Source organism: Meles meles, chromosome 3 (genome assembly GCF_922984935.1).
Source record: "Meles meles chromosome 3, mMelMel3.1 paternal haplotype, whole genome shotgun sequence".
NCBI classification, from domain to species: domain Eukaryota; kingdom Metazoa; phylum Chordata; class Mammalia; order Carnivora; family Mustelidae; genus Meles; species Meles meles.
The window spans coordinates 121,183,996-121,206,484 of record NC_060068.1 but is presented as its reverse complement, the minus strand read 5'-3'; the positions used below and the strand labels follow the sequence as shown (position 1 = coordinate 121,206,484).

The 22,489-nt window shown below is 45.2% G+C and overlaps 1 long non-coding RNA gene across 1 annotated transcript in view; it reads left to right on the top strand.

Annotated features, from left to right (window-relative positions):
• LOC123939360 overlaps positions 1-22,489 on the top strand; it is a 119,163-nt gene that overhangs the window by 40,467 nt on the left and 56,207 nt on the right. The window lies entirely within an intron of this gene.

Genomic DNA, 22,489 nt, shown 5'->3' with positions numbered 1-22,489 from the left:
TGATAGGCCAGTTTTGGCACCAGTTGGGAGGAAAAACAGTCACAATTCAGACCTTCTAACCAGAGCAGCTGAGGTTGTATCTCCATGGAAAAGGGAATTGTTTGGGAATCTGCTCAGGAAGCAGAGGCAGGTGGGCAACCAGACTGCCTAACTTTTCAAGAAAACCATGTCGTTTTTTCTTTTTTTCCCTTATAAAAGGGGAAGGTGAGGCCAATTGGGAAGCTTCCAGGTCACTTTCGATTTTAAGTCCAGTGATCATCTGGGGACAGTAAGTAGGAATTTGCTGTTGTTTTGCTCCATGTGTCGGGCAGGTTCCTTAGCTGCAAGTTATAGAAATACTCGGGGAGTTTCTCAGCAGGACATTGAGTGCACTGGCAGGATTGATAGCAAAGCTGAGTGCCTGAATCATGCGAGGGAGGGGAGCTGGGGAGACACTGGGGATCTGGGGAGCTGAACTGAGATGCTGTCTCCTGGGGCTTCAGTGGTAAGTCCATCAAGCCTAACCTTTTGGGTCTTGTGTTATTCTACTCTAGCCTCAAAATTCCTGGGTGAGAGAGGGCCTAATTGACCTATCTTGGGTCCAGTATCCACTCCTTGGGCAAGGGAACACAGGGTGCCTGGAATCACAGGCCCATCAAGACGGAATGCAGTGGAGTGTGGCCTGGAGGCAGGGAGTGGAGTCAAGAAGAGAAGGATAACTGTCCAAGAGGAAAGTGCATTGTTACCAAAAATAGGAGGCATGGATACTGGATGGGCCAAAATAACAGATTTCCATTACCCTGACATGATGGATGAAAAGGAGATAATTTGGACTGTTACAATGCCCATTTTTAAGGTCACAGTGAGCAAGGCAACTGCTCTTCTCAGCCCAATCCTATCACACATTGGCTTACATATTCCACCCGGCTGCCTACAGACGAGCTTTTCTACATGTGGCCCAGGAGTTAGTCAGGGCAGGATCCTGGCTCTTGCAGCTGTCTGGTCCACCGATGAGCAGAACTACACACACACAGTAGTAAGCAGGGCTGCACAGATGGCAGTGGTAATAGTGGGGAATGTGTATTTGTAGTTTTGGAGTCATAACCATAATCGTTTGCACATGTTCCTTGGACCAGAAGGGACAAAAAGAAGAGGAGGAATATGAGGGGAAATGATAGCAGTCCCAAAGCCCTTGGTTTACTTTATTCCTTTGCCCTCTTGGGTTAGGTGAGCAAGGGAGCAAGTTACATTGTTAAATTTCCACCAAGTGCTAGTCTTACCATGTACTGTCAGTGGAGAAACAGTTTCCAGCAGCATTTTCCAGAGCAGTTCTATGGGATCTAGGCTTTGAGAATCTCAAGACAAACAAATAAAAAACAAAAACCCCAAGCCCCAACAATAAAAGAAACGAACAACAACAACAAAAAGGAATGTGTTAGAGTCAATTAAGCTTGGAATATGTTGCAAATTATATTCTTTTGGGTATTCATGATAGGCATTGGCACTGATAAGCCCTGCAGCATACAAGCTTGTTTAGTCTAATTTGGCATTTCCCAAACATTCTTGACCACACAGCATTTTAAAACAACACCTATTACTAGGTAACATCTTTGGTTTTGAGGAATGCTCACAGTGCTCTTGCACTTCCATTGATCAGGAACCTGTGGGGTCATTGGTCACCTCTTCCTCTTATAGGCACTTGGAGATTTCTATGCAGTGATTTCGGACACCGTGTTTCCTTATATTTGATCATTCTAAAGCAAGCCTAGGGCCTCAAAGCCTACTTACATGTTGCTCCAGATTTTCTGTGACAAGGTTGATTTAGCCTCCCACCAAATGTTTGTCTGATGCCAAGATACAATGTTCTAGGAGGCATAGTTGGAAGTAGAGAAATGAATAATGGATGGGCGCCTCCTTATAGAGCCTCTGGGCTCAAAGGGCAAGAGTGCGTGCAAAAAAAAAACACAAAAAAAGAGGTGGGATGACTAACAATAAAAAGATGGTCTAAGCCAGCTCCGGGAGGAGCTTGGTGTCTCATGTGCAAGCTAAGACACTCAAATTAGGCACATTGTACCTAAAGCCCAGCAACACTGCTCCGTGGGTATTATGTTCCCTTTTCACAGTTAGGAAAACTGAGGTTTAGAGAGGTCTCTCTTTTGCCCGATAATGTGTGGCCTGTGAATGATGGAAGCAAGTGTTCAAACTAGCTCTGTCTGACTCTGAAACCCAGGGTCTTCCCAGACACCCTGCACCGCTGCCATTTACTGACCAGATTTCCCAAATCCCAGAGCCCGGTCATTTTGGAGACTCTCAAATATTAGAGTGGGATCAACTGTTTAAATGAGTATTGTCCCGGAAAACCTGAGCCGTGATCTTTGTCACTGGTGGGAATTGAGAGGAGGGCAGCTTTCACCTCTAAAAAAAGTGATTTCTAATTGTGTGACCAATTCATAAATGCACTCATGAAGAATGAAATTATTGCTCCAGGCAAGCTAAAATATGGCTGCTAATCCTGGCCTCCTCCTCTGTGTGATCAATTTGGGACGTATTCCTCTGAACCTTTCTCTGTGTGTTACTTTATGTACAAATGCCTATAATCATGGAAAGCGTTCCACTGAGTGAAATATCTTGCACATTTTTTTTCACTTAACAATATATTTGGAGCTCTTTCTATGCTAGAACACATAGCTATATCAGTTTTTTTAAGCAACGTTTCCTTTTGAAGCAGTAACTTTAAAAAAAGATTTATTTATTTAGTTTAGAGAGAGAGAAGGAGTGTGCAGGTGGGGGGAGGGCCAGAGGGAGAGAGAATCCTCAAGCAGGCTCCCCGCTGAGCAGAGAGCCCTACTAGGGTCTCGGTCCCAGGACCCTGAGATCATGGCCTGGACCGAAAACAAGAATCAGCCACCCAGGCGCTCCCGAAGAAATAACTCCTTAATTTTGAAATATAAAATTTGCATGAATACGATGAGTAGTTCACAGAATTTTCAAATACCTTTTAATATTTTGCCCTATCTGCTATCTGTATGTGTGTGTATGTATATAATGTATATACACACATATTGTAGACATGATGTGGTTTTCTATTCTGAATCAGTTGAGAGTAAGCATTATACATTGTACTCCTTTCCCCCTAAATACTTCACTGTACATTTCCCAAGAGTAGAGATATTCTCCCAAATAGCCATTAGTAGTTATCAACGTAACTACATTTGATATTGATATGCTGCTTTTATGCAGTCTTCCATCTCTATTCTATTTTTTTGTCAATTGATTTTCCATTTTTTGTCAATAATGTCCTTTATGGTATTTTCCCTGCAGTCTAGGCAGCCATCTGGGACCAGATATTCTTAATCATCATGTCTTTTTGTTCTTAATTAAGATGGAACATTTTTTATAGTATCTCTTTGGGTTTTGTGATATTGACACTTCTGAAGAATATGGAATGGACTGTTTCTTACCTGGGGTTTTCTAATTTTCTCTTATGATTAGATCGATGATTAGATGCAAGGCTTGCATTTTCAGCCGGGATATTATAGATGGGATGAGTCCTTCTCAGGATGCCACATCGGCACACGCATGTCTGCCCGACCCTTGTTGGGGATGCTCATTTTGATCACCTGGTCAAGATGTTGTGTGACTTGTCTCCTAGGAAGTTACTGGTTTTTTTCCCCTTGAAACTAATATGCATTCTCTTGGAAGACACTTACGGCTATGCAAGTGGCCTGCTCCTCATCAGTGTTTCTCCCCAGATTTAGCATCCCTTGATGATCTGTGCCTGAGCCAATTGTTATTAAGATGGTTGTAAAATGATGATTGTCCAGCTGTAACAATCCATCCACATACACCAGTGGGCTTTGCATTCTGCTGTAAGCCAGGGCCCTCCTTTCCCCCCTCTCTGTTTGTTTACCTATTTATTGTGGACTCATGGGTTCTAAGTTTTTAAGGGTCTATGATTTGTTATTATCCTTAATTATTTTGGTGCTCAAATCATCTCCCATTTGCCCAGTGGAAGTCACTTCTTGTGTCCTTGTGACATGTACTCAGCATTTTTTGAGTATGTTTTTACTTTCTGGCATTACACAATGTTCCAGGCTCATCTTGTACCTCCCCTGTCTTAGCTCCAGAATCAGCCATTTCTCCAAGGAGCTCTGATTTCTTTTAGTAGGGAATGGTATCAGAGACTGAGATCTGCACACTAAAGTGCTTGTTGCTATGGAGTTTCCATCTCCTATATTCTTTTTGACTACTGCCTGGTATTTCATAGAACAGTTGCATGATAGTTCATGTATCTGTTGCCCTATTGATGGATGCTTAGGTTTGCTTCCAGTTTGTGTCCATTTCAGGCAACTCTGAATGAATAGTCTCATCAATGCTCTTTGCACATTTGTAGAAGGAGCCTCTCTCCAGGGTGAGTGACAAGAAGTGGAATTGCTTGCTCGTAAGCTGTGCATGTTTACCATTTTACTACATACAGCCAGTTTATTCTCCACAGTGGCTCCACCAGCGTTGGACCCAATAAACAGGATATGAATGTCTTTATTTTTCCACACCCTTTCTGATGTCTGGTATTGCTCAATATTTTGTTTTTACACAATTTCAGTGGTGAAAAGTGTTGTCGTATTGTCTTAACATTCATTTTCCTGATTGTGAGGGCAAGCATCTTTCGTGTGTTGATTGGACATTTGTCTTCTCATTGGAGGAAATAGAGAAAGCTTTATGAGGGATATCATGGTTGAGCCAGACCTCACTAGACAAGAAGACTTTTTGGAGGTAGGCAAGACAGAGAAGTTGTTTCAGACGTAGGAAACAACAGAGCAAACCACAGAGTAGTTAGGCCAACTGGTCGTAGACTTTGGATCCCCCACTTTCCTGGGGTGGGGCCTGCTATTTCATCCCAGTGCTGCCTGGTTCACGGTCATCCCTGTGACAAGCTTTGAAAGAGATGGGAGGGCAGCTCCCTGGCCTTCTATTTTAAGGTCATTTTAGAGTTCACACACACCTTCCTTGTCTGAGCAAAATGTAGCTGGGGCTGAGGTAGCTAGATGTTTTTCTTCGGTGGTAAAACCAACTGGGCTCACCAAAAATCAGATCAAGTGAGGGCACTGTGGATGGAGGAAAGAATACGGGCTACATGACCTGCGGCGGGAAACAGATTGATCATTCAGTGATATCAAGCAAACCAAACTCCACCCACAAATGACAGGTGGAAACCCAGCACAATGTGTGTGTAGGATCAGGACTTAATGAAAGGCTAGCTTTTCATTGTGGCCCGGTGGTCAGAGGCTTGGAGGAAAAGCAAGAGAGTGTTGAAGAAAGAACATCTTATTGTGACCACTTTGCAGTCTGTACACACATCAGATCATTAGGTTATACACCTTAAATTGGTACCTAATTATATGTCAATTATGTGTCAATAAAAATGGGTCAAAAAAGGTAATAAAAAAGAGGGAGAGAGAGAGAGAGAGAGAAAGAGAACAATGATGGTGTTCTGCCAAGAGAAGGGTGCCGGATAATTTAATAGGGGTTGGGAAGACCTTCCTTCATAGAAAGGGGGCCCTCTGTGAGAGGAAAGGGCAAGAGGAAGGGATTTCATCTGGAGCATGAAGGATTTAGGTTGGAGGTTTGGAACTGATGGGGACGATCATAACTATATAAGTGATTTGGTAGGGGAGTTTGTGGAAGGTCCTTTTCCTTTTTGACAAAGACACAGATTCTCTTCCACTGGAATGATCTGAGGCATTGTGTGTGAAAGCCCCCGTACCTGGCTTCTCTGCCCAGTGAGGGTCTCTGGGGGGGGTTGCAGGTGTAGTACCTGTGGGCAGACTCTGGTTTACGGCTCGCACATCCACAAACCTCTTCTGTCAAGGAGAGGGGAGGGGCCTACCCAGCAGGACCCGAAACTCTCTAGGGTAAATGGCTTTTGGGACTGCAGATGTACTTGGGGAAATGGCACAGCAATTTTTTTTTTTCCTCATTGGTATCTCAACTTACTTCTAACAGTACTATGATTTAGGAATTTTTATCCTTTTCTCCCCCAGCCTTTTAGTATGACAAATTTTAAGCTCACAGAAACATTGAAGGTCTAATAGGAACACTGCTCTGTTGATCACCTGGAGTCAACAATTTCGTCTCTATTTCCTTTGTCTCAGTATGAATTTGTGTACATGTGTGTCTGGTAGAGCTCTACGTACACACATTTGAGTTTCTGTACTTTTTCCTTTTGGCTGAACCTTTCTTTCTTTTTTTAATCTTAAATTTTTAATTTATTTCTTATTTTTTATAAACATATAATGTATTTTTGGCTGAACCTTTCTAAAGCAAGTTGCAAACATTATGGCACTTCACCTGTTGGGGAGACAGAACTCACAGCTGCTGTCTGAGTGGAGAGAATGGACTCTAATGACTTAACGAAGCATAAAGTTATAACCAGGTAACTGAAAGAGTTGGAAGAGAACTCTAATTGGAGGAGGCGATTTCAGGAAGCCATACCCTCTTTGGAGCTGGTGGCCTAAGGACGAAAGGCTGGGGTCATTAAACCAGAGAGGCAGCTTGGCTGGCGCTGGCCTCTGAGCTGTGGGGCTGGGACCTGGGTCTCTGAAGAGGAAAGACATGCTGGTGCGAGGGGGAAGAAGCAGTGCTGAGAGCCAGAGCAGGAACCGGAAGTAGACAGGAGGAAGCAAGGAAATCCTTTCCTCCCCTTTCAGCCTTGCAGGCTCTCTCTAGCGCCCTCTTTTGGCAGAGTCTATTTTAGGGTTTGCAGAGTCCCAGACCCAGCCAACTATAGAAGAGTGAGTTTGGAGTCAAGAGACAGCATTTTGCTCACTGGCACAAACCTTAAATACTTTAGCGTGTATCTCCTAAATTAAGAAGGCACTCCTACCTATACGTAGTAGCATTATCATGCCTAAGAAATAGTAATTTTCTAATATCTAATGGACAATCCGTGTGATAGTTTCTCTAATTATCTCCCAAATGGTTTTATGGCTTTGATTTTAATCTTTTTTGGGAATAGAATCCAGTCAGGATTCCTGCATTGTATTTTCTCGATATAATTGAGTCTCATTCTAGAACAGTCTACTGCCTCCCTCTCCTTTTTAAAATTACTATGATGAGAGGCTAGGCTCACTGAGCTGTACAAAGTGTTTGTTCATGTTGTTTCTTTACCTATTCTTCTGTCCCCAGTATTTCCTGTATCCTAGAAGTTAATTCTGAAGCCTTGATCAGATTCATTCATTTTGGTCAGGAATTTGTAGGGGGTGTTTTGTTCTTCATTGCAATGTGTATTTTAGCATATAAATTCTAGTGTCATCTTTTAAGACATTTATTAACCTCAGATACAATTTTGTACCCTTGGGAGCAAAAGCCAAACAATTCTCATGGAGGACAACCATTTTCACTTGACAGGTGCTGTCCATTAGTTCTGGTAGAACTTGCCCTTACCACTATCCACCCCCCACCCCTGACCCCGTGCATGACCTGCACCCCCCCCCCCCGCCACCTCCCGGCCATCCTCTTGCGTCATCTGGAGATGTTCTGTACTGGAACTGTTATGTACTGGAACTTCTGCTCATTGAGGCTGGGTTTTATCCCCGAGCATCCTGTTTTGCAATCCTTTGGGTTCCCTACGTGACCTTCCAATGTACAGTGAGTGTGGCATCACCACTTCCCTGCACGTGTAGGGCTTGGCTCTCTGTTGCCCCTGAGTGCTCGGCAGCAGAGGCAGTTTGCTAATTACCTGTGAAAGTGGAGTTTTCTCTTTTCTTGCTTGTGGTTGAGTCTTTGTGAGTTCTTCTGGGGGCTACCTTTCTGGACCTGCACTGTGTGATGCCCTCCCTCTTCTGTGGACATGCCTTTCTCACTAGAGATTCTGGACTTTCTCAGCATTCCTAATGTTCTCTTTGACTTGCCATTCATCACATGGGATCTTGGACATCCTGACATTTCTTTGGCATCACCAAACAGAGCCTTCACTTACTACTTTGGATCCTCTTTCTATTTCCATCAAATCTAGTTTCCTTCCCATGTGCACGAGTAGAAAGTCAGGCATGCTTGTGCCGAGCCAAGTCATAGGACAGGAGTTCTAGGTTCACTTCTTTAATTTGGATACGTAGAGGGTTCCAGGTATAGTGAAGTTTCAAGGAAGACCCAGTGTAAGAATGCCAGGAGTTCAAGTTAAGGGAGAGATGGCAACTGACCCCCAGTGTGTGCGAGGTGGGGATGATGGTGAACTGGAGATCTCATGGGAAAAATAACCATAGGCTCCATGAGCTTCTCCCCATCAAGGGATGAAGTCTATTTAGGTAACCCTTGAATCTGAGTGATCTTGTGTCTTGCTTCAACCAATGAGACATTAATAAAAGGCATGCAGTCAGAGGCTTGAATAATGCTTGTGTTTCAGGCTTGCCCTCTCTCCCTGGTGGAAGAGCACCGAGCTAGCCTGCTGGACAGGGCACGTGGAAGAGAACTGAGATACCTCTAACACCTGTCTGCTTCTGACCATAGTCCTCTGTGTGAGCCCTGGTGAGACCAGCTGAGGAAACACTGAGCTGGGCCCAATCCAAATTGCAGATACTCATAGCTAATGCATAATTACTGTTTCATGCCATTAAGATTTGGGGTGTTTTCAGCATGGAGGTTCCTCAAAATGTTGAAAATAGAACTACCCTATGACCCAGCAATTGCACTACTGGGTATTTACCCTAAAGATACAAACATAGTGATCCGAAGGAGCACGTGTACCCGAATGTTTATAGCAGCAATGTCTACAATAGCCAAACTATGGAAAGAACCTAGATGTCCATCAACAGATGAATGGATAAAGAAGATGTGGTATATATATATATATATATACACAATGGAATACTATGCAGCCATCAAAAGAAATGAAATCTTGCCATTTGCGACGACGTGGATGGAACTAGAGGGCATCATGCTTAGTGAAATAAGTCAATCGGAGAAAGACAACTATCATATGATCTCCCTGATATGAGGACATGGAGAAGCAACATGGGGGGTTAGTGCGATAGGAGAAGAATAAATGAAACAAGATGGGATTGGGAGGGAGACAAACCATAAATGACTCTTAATCTCACAAAACAAACTGGGGGTTGCTGGGGGGAGGTGGGGTTGGGAGAGGGGGAGGGGGCTATGGACATTGGGGAGGGTATGTGCTATGGTGAGTGCTGTGAAGTGTGTAAACCTGGCGATTCACAGACCTGTACCCCTGGGGATAAAAAATACATTATATGTTTATAAAAAAAAAATTGGAAGGGGGGACGAACCATAAGAGACTATGGACTCTGAAAAACAACCTGAGGGTTTTGAAGGGGCGGGGGTAGGAGGTTGGGGGAACAGGTGGTGGGTAATAGGGAGGGCACGTTTTGCATGGAGCACTGGGTGTTGTGCAAAAACAATGAATACTATTCTGCTGAAAAAAAAAAAAGATTTGGGGTGTTTTCTTACACAGCAAAGACTAAGTGTACATGCACTGTGGGATGAGGGAAGTGCCCACTCAGCCCCAGCCCAGGACTGCCATGCCAGAATATGGGCCCAGGATCGCCATATCTTCCAGTTTTCCAGAGAAGAGAAACATTCAATATTAGTTTTATGTGAAATATTCTAACTTTTAAATTGGCTTCAATGTTTGCCCCACATCATTCTTGATCCAGGGGAAGTGGTCATTTGAGGGAGACACACGAGCCAGCAGCTGTCTCTAGGGACCCATGGCTGAGGGCTGGAATGGGAGCAAAGACATCTTGGCCGGCTTTGGAGCACTGAGTCAGTGACAGACATTTGTGGCAGATGAGGATGCCTTTGAAAAAAAATCCCTGAGAAGGGCATTTCTTCTGCTCATTCTTCAAGACTCAAACAAAATGGCATCTCCTATGAGCTTCTCTGCCACAGAGTTCATTCCTCCATCAGGGCACATAAATCCTCTACCCCCACCATCTGCTTCCCTCACTAGACTTGAGGGGGCTCCTAAAGAACTTTGTCTGGGAGACTTACTTACCTTCCCACCCAATGGCCAGACTGATGCATGCTGAAGGGACAGGTGACCTGGTAAATGCTTGGAATGTTCTTGTGTGCCCCTCCTTTCTTTGGGACAGGCTGCATCTTGTCACTGTCCCAGTCACCCTTCCTTGAAGCCCTGCATCAGAGTGAGTCATTGAGCACAAATGTTCATCTAGCTAAGGAATTCAAGAAAATGGAATTTTCTTACATTTTTGCCAGTTTATGGAAAAGCCACAAAGAAGCCAAACACAAACCCCAAAACCAAACACAAAGGTCCTCCACATGTCAAGTATGCCAGAGGTTAAGCCCCCAAGATGAAGTGTCAAGCTGGCTTTTGGCCTGGGGAGGATTTGCCTCCTTGGGGTCTTGGGGCTGGTACAGCCATAGGGCAGGCGACGATGTAGGCCTCTGAGTGAGGTGATTTACCCCGAGTGGGGACTGCGGGACTCTGTGGGGCCTGTGTAATTCGGGCCAGCCAAACATCTGGCTGATTATGGAAGAGTAAAGCCTCCCAGAAACTGGTCCCCTAATTCCTTGTAGTCCCGTTGAGAGAGCAAGTGCACAGACACGCGTTTTCCATTTTCATTTACATACTTGACATCTCATAGTCCGAGGCGTGGCGTGATCAGAGTAGGCCAGAAAAACTTTGTGTGAAGGTCATTGAAGACCCTCAGGGGAAGCCTGGGGAGGAACCACTGTGCCTGGCCGGGCCTCCTCCTCTTTTCCACAATAGTCCACTCTACTCTGCTGGCTGAGGGCTGCTCTGACTCTGCGGAGCGGGAACTGGAGCCTAGCTGGGCGGTGCATGGCTTCCCTCTCTCCACTAGGGGGTGGGGGAGTTTGGATGTCCAGAGAGGAGGCTGCTGCCTTAAGCTCCAGCGGGCTCGGAAACCAGGCGGCTAGGAGAGCTAGTGAGACACAGGGACCCGATGAGGTTGAGGCCTTTTGATGTGTTGCCTGTTGGAGGCAGGTCTGGTTCCTGGGGAAGAGTGGGCTATTTTGGGTCTTTCCCGGGTTGGCCGGAGGCAGGCCAGTGAGGGCGGCTGCCCTGGGCTGTGACTCCTGCAGTCCCCACCTCCAGGCTAGCCTCCATCCATGACAGCTCTGTCCCTTGTCCTAGGCCAGCCATCAAAGGTGACTGTGAGCTGGGTGGAGGGCACAGGGATGGGCTTCCTCTTCTTCCCTGTACCCTGCGGCGTGGGTCCCGAGGCGTTTCCCTGGCAGGGCAGTCAGGGTGCCAGGAAGCCTGCTGCCACTGGGAGAATCTTTCCCCAGCCTCCTGCTAACTGCCCGAATGCTCCGCGTTTGAGAATAAATTTTATTCCTCTGGTCAAGGTGTGGGTGCTTCCCTGTGGTGTCTTTGAAAAATGCGTCTCCCTCTGAGAGACAGAAAATGTTAACAAAGGGCCGGCATAGTTCCCTTAGAATGAAGGAATTTCTCACACTCCTCTCCCCACCAGGGTCCCTCATCATGTAGCAGAGGACGAAGGGAGAGGAAGGACCAAGACAGGAGCCTGGGGAGGCAAACCACGGTTAGGAGTTCTGGGGCAAGTAGGGAAGAGTGGTGGTAGAGGCCTCTTGGCAGTTTCCTAGGGAGGGAAAAGATGGAGTAGAGAGAGGATTTTTGGAACGCAGGCGGGAACTGAAGCACGAGGGGCGCGACGCCGACCAAAGCATTCCGTAAGTTAACCTCACACTGCCTTTCTGTCAGAACTCCTGGAATTCCGAGCCGAATGTTTTGTTTCTCACCCTTCCCAACGTCCTGGTCACTTGTCACTTACTGAGGGACTGACGAAAGCTTGAAATGCAAACTCAAGTGAATTCATGTTCCAAGTTTGGGTTTTCTTCTTGGTAAAATGGAGAGAACTCTACCCATCATTCTGCATGGAAGGATCCAAGCATAGTATCTGCAAGGAAATACTCGTTTACCGCTGCCATAGAAGGAAGTGTAGAGTGTTTCCCTTTACCCCTATATGGAAGAGTATGAAAAATAAAAGGGCTGCCCTTTCTGGGAGGGTGCAGCAAGGAGTCTAGTGAGAACGGAAGGCCCGGAAGATGCTGGCCTCCACTTGTGAATTGCCCTCCAGTTGGACCGGATGTTACCATCAGCTGAGAGTATGGAAAAGGGTCCAGATTTGGGCTCTGGATTTTCAGAGAAGTGCCTCAATTTTAAGATTTTTATTTAGGTGAGCTACACGTAGACTCAGGTTCTAAGGACACAAGAATTAAAGAAAAAAATTCTCCAAACAAAAATAGACAAGTGATATACAAACACCTCTTTTGATGATTGACACCCAGACAAATAATTTCAGAAAACCAAAATCTACTACAAGTACAAAAAGCAAACAATGTAAAAATGCACCATGTTTTTTCCTGGGACAAGCAAGATGTCTGTTTTCCTACGTGCAGGCAGACTTTTCCCGTCCTGTGGCCCATCTTCATGGAGGGAAAAGAAGGGCTGAAAGATCTATGAATCATCTCTCCTTCATTCAGGAGCCTTAGGACAAACTCACAGTACACAACAGGACAACCTATGTAGAGAAAGATGTGAGAGTAAAAGGAGTAAGAATGACATGGGAGAACCTGCCAAGGGTAGACCTGTATGCAGACACCGAGCCTTCAAATCCAGTGCAGTTTCTAAAGGCGAGCTGCAGATCTGGCTCTGAGCACAGCGGTGGCCAAAGCGAAGACGGAAATCAGATCTTCAAGAGGGCATCCCACTGCTGAGCTCCCAGACCCAAGCCAGCTCACTTCGGAGAAGCACAGGTCTTGCTGGAACCAAACATCTGGCTGATTCTGGAAGAGTAAAAGTTTCTACCCAGGGCTTTCATGGAGGAAGCACTGAGTGAGGAAGTCGAGGACCTCTTTTCCACAGCGCGGCAATACACGGAGCGGTGAGTTTTACACGCCTCACCAAAAAAGTCCCTCCATGGAGGCAGATGCCAGGTAAGCAAGGCCTTGCCAATGAAAACGATCGCACCAGAACCCAAAACACTCTGACCCAAACATTTAGCTTTTTTGGGCAGTTGGATTTGGCCCAAAGGTAAAATTTAGAAAATGTGGAGCAGTAACTTGCAAGGTGTGTCCTGGGGGATAATAATATGCAAGATGTGAAAAAAGGTTAAGCAAAGGTCAGCAGGCTATTTTTGTAGCTGCCAACCCTCTCAGAACATTTCCTGGGCTGATGCATTCAGACCTCTCTCTCCAAAACCCATTTACCTGCTTAACTGCCTGTGTGTCGGTAGGATGTTGGGGGTGGAGCAGAGAGGGGAAGCCTGGAAACAAAGAAAACTCCCCCAAGCCCAAAAGTGAGAGCTCCACTGTCTTGTGTCCCAACTATACCCCTGCTTCTGACTTGTTTTTTAAAAGGGAAGCTTATACAGTGTCACCAGGAAGTGTTCATCTGAGGCAGTGTTTCATGGCTTGGCTATTATTTTATGGGAAATGTAAAGAAATAATCTAAATAAATTTCTAACTACTTTAACAATGAATGTTCAACTCAGCCCTATCTGGAATGATCTTACATCTTAGCAGCGGTGATGGCCATCCCTTTCTGGGGATGTGGGGGTGTGGACCACCACATGCCTTTCTATAAATCCTCTACAGATTCAGGGTCTCATCCCGGGGACGGTAGGAGAGTTGGCAGAGAAGAGTCTGTAGTTCTTCTGTGGCCTGGCCTTGTGCTACCGCAGCCCTGGGTTTGGCATGCCCGGTGCAGAGAGGACCTATTCACTCTGGACTGGCATGGAGTGTGAGGCAGGGAGGACGTGGAAAGAGGTTCAGGGTCAGAACCCGCCAGTGCTTGACCCTTGTGGGTATGAGCTAGAAAACGAACATTACTCCCAATTTCTTAAACTGCCCAGTGTGTCCACTTCTTCTCCTTTGTTTGCATCTTTTCTTGTCTTCTTCAGGGGGAGATTTCCAGATGGGATCCTTCAAGTTGTAGGACAGTGGATCAGGTTCATATCCTATCAGATCTTCAACATTCCCCCCAGTTTTGTGGCCAAGTGTTTGGAAATGTTTGCTTTCCAAAGGCAGCCATTCATTTATCTCTTGGTGCAGCAAACATACATTCAGCGCTGACCATATGCAAAACCAGAGTGAGCAGATTCTCACAAATATATACAAAAGTCATCTGAAAGTTACATAAATCTCTGTATAAATAGTATAAACCACATTTCTAGCCAGAAATGGCAAGCATCATGTATTTGACAAAGAACATTTATACAACAAACTCTATTCTTCTAGTAAAGTGGTTTTTAAATAATTTACACTCAAAGATCGTTGCTTGCCAAACCCGTCTTGTCATTAAATACAGACATCCTGATTTGGGACAAATTGATGTGGTCAAGGTTTTTACTTTTCTGTGTCTGATTTTAAGCATCTTCCCTCTGCTCTGGCCATAAGGCCTTTTTCTGTCCCTTTCCTTCAGACTATTGCTCGGGACTAACCCCCTTCATGTACTCGCTAAGCCTATTCAGGGAGCATTTACTGGCCAGGGTGGCTTAGCACCTTCACATTGGGCAAACGTTCATCCCCTCCCCTCCGAAAACCTCTGGGCCCCACCTCGTGTATGAGAACTTTCTCTCAGGAAATTTTCTCTGTAGCTTTCTGCCCGACAGGTCTCTGAAAGAACACAGAACACCCCCTTCTGGGAGAATTATGTGAAGAGAGGTTTAGCTGCAGATCATTTCCAAGCGAGATGAGGTACTGCGCTCATAAGCCACCTGAACAGGCTGCGATCTGGTCGGTAGGAAATGCGCAATCAGTGGGACGAAGCCCCAGCGTGTTAAAAGCCAGTGAAGATGAATTTCTTTTACCATCCCATTCTTCAGTTAAGAAATAGTACATTAGGAATAAAATTCTCTCTACATGGTAGGTCAAAGATCAGAAGGGGTTATTGTCTGGATCCTGGAGAAGATCGATAATACGAAAACAGGAGACAGAATTCTAGGGTGCACACACTCGTTCATTAGATGGTAGGACAAATTCATATACGAATGGCTTCCTGACTTGCCCAAAGGACGTGACTGGACAGTGAGACATTCCTCCCAGCGCACGGGTGTGTCTGACAAGAGTAATTACTGAACTTGCCAATCATGCTTCAGTATTCTGGAGGTTAGTGCCTACTTGGGAGGGTCTCCATAGGGACGGTGGAGGAGAGGCATCCATGGATTAAGCCACTAACGTCCTGTTGACCCATTTTTCCTGTGTCTAACCTTCCCCTTCATAGAGATGTTGTATTGTCCTACCTGTCTTAGTCCTGTGGCCTCAGTGCTTTGTGCTGGCCTCTGCTGAGAGGGAAAATATTTCTGGTTGATGATGTGAGGTCAAAGAGGAGTTTTGAGAGAAATCTAGTGAAATCCGCTGCCAGCGTGATCCAGCCAGTATTTCATGGGCAGCTACTATGTTCGTGGGCGTGCTAGCCCTAGAAGAGCTCTGCAGGGCAGGGAGGGTCTCTAGTTTCCCCTGGTTAAGGTCTCATCTCTTTTCTTGCCATGACACATCGATATTTTTCAGCTGGTACATGGCATTTTCTCCTCAAATAGACCCCTTTCTTTATCTGAAAAGTCAGAATTTCACACTGGCACAAGACAGTATTGGTGGTCCAATACTGGGCCCAGATATTGGGGTCCCAGAACCCCATGAAATCTGCCTTTCCACCTTGAGTTTTAAAGATACATTTGTTTTCTTCTAGGAAAATAAGGGAGCAAGCTTCTTTTCTTCTTTTCTGTGGGTAAGAGTAGGTTATGATTTTAGAATGTTGTCCCGGTCCAGCAAGTTTTGCAATGCAATGACCTCATCTGTATGAACTCATATTCTGTGGTCTAAAGGCATAGAAGATTAATTGGAGGGGTTATTTGGAACAATTGATACTACTTTATCTTATTTGATATGCCTTTGGTTCTTAACTTGTTGACTTAAAGATGTTTGTTTCCTGATTAATTACTTGAAACGACTCTTGGATGTGTTTCAACACTGGTATTTTCAATGGCAGAAAAACATAAAGGAGAAAATTAAATAACCAATAATTGGGTATTTAAAAATTTTCAATGCATATATATATATATGTACATATATATAGCTATCTTTATTTATAAAATAAACCATTTTATAAAATGATTTATTTATAAACCATTTGTAACCAGTGTTTTTCACTCACTGTATCAAGAACATTTCCATATTGTTTCATATTTTTCTCTATTATCATTTTAATGGCTGCAGTTATTCCCTGTGTATAATACCATAATATATTAAACCAGTCCTTCATTGTTTGGACAGTGAGGATATTTCCAACTTTTTGCTTTTATAAACAAATGTTCACGTGACATCCAAATACATGTATCTTTAGTCATGATGATTTTCCTTAGGGATAAATGCTTAGACGCAGAATTGCTATGTCAAAGTTTATGCATATTTTAACAGTTGTTAATAAGCTTTGCAATATTGCTCTCCAAAAAGGTTTTACCAATTTATCCTTCTAAGAACGGGGTTGAGGTTGTTTACCTGTCTGTCTTATCAACAAATATTATAAAAAATTTTGAAACATATTTGCAAAGTTTGAGAGGCAAAAATGTGATCTGATTTTCATCATGTGCCCTCAGTTATTAGTGGGGATGAATATTTTCTGTTTACTGGCTATTTGTATTCTTTTCTTTTATGAATTACTTACTTATTTTAAATATTTTCCCTCCTATCATAGTTTAAGGTAATACCTTTTTTTGCAAATAGAAAATTTTCAATTTTATGTGGTTAAGTTCATCAGTCTTTCCCCCTGTGGTTTTTGCCTTTACCATGTGCTTAGCTCATAGTGTGTATATATATGTGCATTTTAGCCTTAATTTCATTTTTTTGAGAGATTAAGGGGTGGAGGGGTATAGGAAGAGGGAGAGAGAGAATCCTAAGCAGGCTCCAACCGCAGTGCAGAGCCTGAAGTGGGGCTTGATCCCACAACCCTGAGACCATGACCTGAGATGAAATCAAGAGGGGGACACCCAACTGACTGAGCCACCCAGGCACCACCTTTATAGCCTTTCCTTTAAACACTGTAAATGCAATGCATGCTCCTTATGAAGGCTGCAAATAATGGGTATGAGTGTAAAAGAAAAGAGTTTTCTCTGCCTCCTACTCTGCGACCCCATACTCCAGAGTAACTGCTGTTTGCCATTTGGAAGCCTTGGGTCTTTAAAACAGGTATAGTTGGTCTTTGGTCTGTGGAGGGATCGTTTCCCCATGTTGATGGCGTGATGGTGCAGAGAGCTGCGGGTGGTGCCCACCTCACCTTCACTGACCTTCCCATTCTCCATTCTGCATTTGCTTTCTTCCAGCTCCAAGACTAGTATGTTAGCATCTGTTTTGGGCTGGGGGGTCCTCTCAGCAGACAGGCCCTTTGGTTCTTGCTCTGGGACCCTGAAAGTAGCTTGTCCAGAGGCTGAGGTAGGATGAGAACAGCACAGTCCTGCTGGCCCAGGACACTTTCTCCCGGGGCATGAAATTTGCTGTTAGATGCTTTGTGCAGACCAGGCCTTCTACAAGGGACACGCCCAAAGGGATCCTCCATGGCTAGCATTGGGTGGGCTGAGTCAGGCTGTCTGGGAGTCACACCTGCCCTTGACTGCTGGTGACCACAGCCCCAGAGTCATGTGCCTGTGCTCAAGGCTCTGTCTGCTCAGCTGGTGCTTTTTATGCTCTGCGATTATAATGGATCAATCCTTGAAATGCTTTTGTCAATATGAAGGGAACTGAATGTTCTGAAAGTTTCACATTCATCTTTATAGAGGGTTAAAATAAAATAACATTTTTTTGTTGTTGTCGTTGCAACATTAAAGAGAAGCCAGCCTCCATTTTTCACACAGTGTTCCTTAGAACACTATTACATCCTTCACCGAGCCACACAGGAGGTATAATGCTCTTTCCTGAATGTTTTTTCAAATCAAGAACTTGGATTGGATGGACATTGGTTTCACGCACAGAACATTTTGATGTCTGATTTTTGTTCCTGTCCAATAGTCTTAGAAAATACTCAGGTTTTAGTCCAGGTTCAAACTGTTCTGCTTTTTTTCTTTTTTCTTAAAAAAAAAAAAAAAAAAAAACAAAACCCAGTTCTCTTTGTTTCACTCTTTCATAGCAAGCTGAATTTGGGCGCCCAGCTCAGGGTTCAGCTAGAGAGTTTGGGTTGTTTTGGTTAGAGACTGACAGTGTGAGCTCTTGATTTGGACTGAATTTCTTCTGTTCTAGGGGGAGAATCACTCATCTGTTAGTCAGCAGCCTTCACAGCTCCCAAAGCTGCTCAGAATTCCCTAAGGATAAGACTTCGGCTCCTGGCCAAGTGGGGAACATGGCCCTGAGCTGAGGAGATGGGGCTGGGCCATCAGCACAGATATGGGAGAAGCCATCGGCAGGGCCCTTGTGCTTCCGATTCGCAAACCTGGGCTGCCTAGCGAGACAGCCCCAAAGGCCATTTGGCCTGTCCTCTTGCCTGACCTGCACCTTCCTGAAACACGCTCACAACAGATGAACCCATCTGCAGATGTTTGGGAGGAGCGGAGAGGTGATGAGCCTCACTGAGCTGAAGCTGTAAGTGTCTGTGATCTAGAAGTTTGCCATCTCAAAGGATCCATGTTCTTGGGATACTTGGCTGGGTAACCTCTGGCAAGTGACTTATTTTCTTTGAGCTTCTGGGCCTCATCTTTAAAGTGGGGATAATGAGATAATAACCATCTCATGGGATAATGAGATGAGAACCATCCTCTCCCTACAGGATGGCTGTGCGTGTCATATAGGAACCTGCATGGGATGGGTTTAGCACAGCGCCTGGAATATGGTAATGCGCTTAACTATACTAAGGAATTTTGGGGGAGCACAGCACATATGCATGGATTGTGGCCTAATAATTTCAAGGCACTGTAAGAACCAGTGAGTGGTTCTTGGACAGGCAAATGTTGTAGGAATTCAGAGGAGGGAGAAATTGCCAAGGACTTGGGAGTGAAGGGCAGGTTTCTTAGAGGTTTGAACTAGGATTTTTTTTTTTTTTAATTTAAATTCAATCAGCCATCGTTAGTTTCTGACGCATTGTTCATTGGTTCACTAGTTACATGTAACACCCAGCTTTTGAAGGGAATTCTGTGGAAAGTAAAGGCAGAGCAAACCTGGTGTTTTCTGCTCAGAGTCTGGGAAGAGATCTGTATGTTACTTCTCCATCCCCTTTGTTTTCCATGTTAAGGGCCTTGACCAAAGCTGGATCACCAATTAGGGGCAGAGCTGCAGCGAGAGGTGGTTTTCTTCTTTCATGCTTTATCTGTTGCTATTTCTGTTAGTTATTGTGTTTTTGGGTGCCAAGGACAGAAAAAACCCAACTCGTGCTGGTTTAACCATAAGAAAGCAGCAAGAACAAAACCCCAACAACAGGGAAGGGAGTGCCTTGACTTCGCTCTTGAACAGATCTTTCCCACGGTGGCTCGTGGCATTGGCAGGCTTATGTGCTCCTGGCCTCTCATCCAGCAGAAAGGAAGCATTCCCTTTCCCCCAGTCTACCATCAGGTCTCACTGGCCTGCCTGTGCTCATGGGTCCACCCACGACCAACCACGGTGGCCAAGGCTCCCCATGAAGCCTTTAAAATGACATGGTCTAGGAGGATCTTTCTGGTAGGAGGGGGAATGGCTTTTGAGAAGACAAGAGTAGCCATGCTCAAGGACAAGGCTCACATGCTTCTTGTGGTCATTTTGTCCACAGAGTTAGGAGGGGCACTGTAGAGGGGCCAAGAGGCAAGAGCTTCCTTTCTCTGGAGTTCTGAGTAAAAGTTTATCTAGTGGCAGCAAAAGAGGCAGCTCTGGCTGCCTGCGCTCCCAGAAGTAGATGAAATCAGAGGGCCCATCATGGGGTCCTGGCACATGGCTTTAGGGGCCTATCCAAGATGGGTCTGGAGAGCTGCCTAGTGGAGTTCTGGGTAAATGGACTTGGTAGTTGACCCACTGACTGCTGAACATTCCAGAGGCACTGCAGTAAGACAAGGAGAGCTTGAAGAGGGCAAGAATCCCAGTGCCTTGAGTCCAGGGCTCAGAATGGGGATGAAAGACAGAGTGCCTGAGTGTCCCGTGTCAGCCCCGCTGTCCTTCTTCTCAGGCTGGGAGTCTGGTTGGTTTCCCTTCCTGTGTGGTGGTCCTGGCTGCTGGGTACTCCGGGGGCCACTTACTCACTGCTCTGTGGCTGTCAAGAAGTGGGAGGCAGGCCCCAGGTTGTGCCGCTGAGGTAGTCTTCTGGGGGTTGGTAGGAAGCTGCTGTCCAGGCCCCATGGCCCCCTGCTCTTTGCAGTGTGCGGAGCGCACTGGCCTGGCCTGTTTGCACCCGGGTCCTCAATTATGTCCCTTAGAGGACTGGTGGGCAGCTGATATATGAAGTGAGAGCTCCCGAGCAAGAGCAGTCAGGGATGGAAGCGGGACCCAAAGCCGAGCAGGAGAGGGATTTCAGACAATGCGTGAGCGTGGCTTCAGCTCCATCCTGCAGGGGACTCTGGGGTGTAATCCACCTCTCAGAATTGGTTCTGAGCAAGAGAGCTGGGCTTTGATAATTGACTCTCTCTGCTTGACTTATTTCACTCAGCATAATCCCTTCCAGTCCCATCCGTGTTGATACAAAAGTTGCATATTCATGGGAAGGTGGAGAGGAGAAGGGAGTTGAGGGAAATTGGAAATTGGAGGGGGAGATGAACCATGAGAGACTATGGACTCTGAAAAACCACCTGAGGGTTTTGAAGGGGCGGGGGGGGTGGGAGGTTGGGGGAGCCAGGTGGTGGGTATTATGGAGGGCACGCATTGGATGGAGCACTGGGTGTGGTGCAAAAACAATGAATTCTGTTACACTGAAAAGAAATTTAAAAAAAAAAAAAAAAAAGAGAGAACTGGGTTTTCACACCCCCATGACCTGCAGTCTTAGGGCCACCTGGAGGAAAGAAAACTCCTGCACACTTTTTGCAAGCTCACGATTTTGTAAACAAAAACACATGGGGATTGGGTACCAGAAAGAGCTAAGAGGCTCTGGGGTAGGAGTGTGGTCTGGATGGAGCAGAGACACTGTCTACCCCTGTAGTTTCTTCTGTTCACAGAACTCTACCACATGTGTTCCTGTGGAGAACTCATGAGCACACTTCTTCCCCATGGGGAAGGAAATACCCAAGTCTGTATCTGAAGGCTCCCTGTATTAACTGGGTCTAAGTAAACTGAGCTAAACATAATTAGCTCATCACAGTGAGCAGGACGGAATAGATCTAGCTTCAGGCATGGCTATATCTAGGTGTCCAAATGGTACATCAGAAACTCTCACTGTCTCTTGACTCTGTCTTTTTCCTGGCTCCAGCCTCAGGTTGGTGCTGTCCTCATGGTGGGAGGATGGCTGCCAGCAGCACTGGGAGGATTTAGGTGCAATGCAAGAGAGCACTTTGCTCTTAGGCCTCCAGCAAGAGTCATGGGACGATTTATGATTGGGCTGTATGCTCATCTATGAACGAATCTCTGATGTTCTGGTGACTAGGCCTGGGCCACCCTCACCCCTGGAGTCGTGTGCATGTGTGCGCGTGTGTACAGAACCTTGCCATGGAACACTAGGGAGATGGATAGAGCCTAGGTTAATGCTGGGGCTCAGGCCCCAAAGCCAGGCCTTAGGGACTGTGTGGTTATACCCCAAGGACCTCTTCCTCTCTCCTGATGCTCGTGGTGACCTGTCCCTGGAATCTGGGGCTCGGATCTGAGGGGCCAGTCTCCTGGAATGGTTTGCTGTGTGCACTTATTCACTTCATTTTTTCAATTTATTTTATCATTTTATTTTTAAAAAAGATTTATTATTTATTTATTTGTTTGTTTATTTTATTTGTTTATTTATTTATTTATTTGTCAGAGAGTGAGAGAGTGAGAGTGAGAGAGCACAAGCAGGGGGAGCGGCAGGCAGATGGAGAAGCACGCTCCCCGCTGAGCAGGGAGCCTACTGTGGGACTGAATCCCAGGACCCTGGGATCATGACCTTAGTTGAAGGCAGACACTTAACGACTGAACCACCCAGGAGCCCCTCACTTTTTCAATTTAATATTATAGAAGTTATATGGAGGAGTGTTACAACATCAAATAATATATAACCCATATAAACTCAAAATATATAAATATTATTTTAAATATAATATATAATATATAAAAGTATTTTCTTATCTATTATCTATTATTACATATATTTATATTTACATTATTTTACACACATGTAAAATACAAAATGCCAATTATTCATAATCTCAACCCCAGAGCAAGTCATTGTTAGCAGCTTTGGGGAAAAAATCACTCTCTAGGTAGCCCTTTCCCCATCTCAGTGACCCAAATTTCTACCTTTTTTTAAAATATCTGGATGAAGTCTCTCTAGCCCTTAACTTTTGTGACAGCAAGGAATCCTATTTTACCTAAGTAGTAACTCATCGTTTCTTGCCCCGAGCCCATCCATCCACGTGTCCCTTCATGC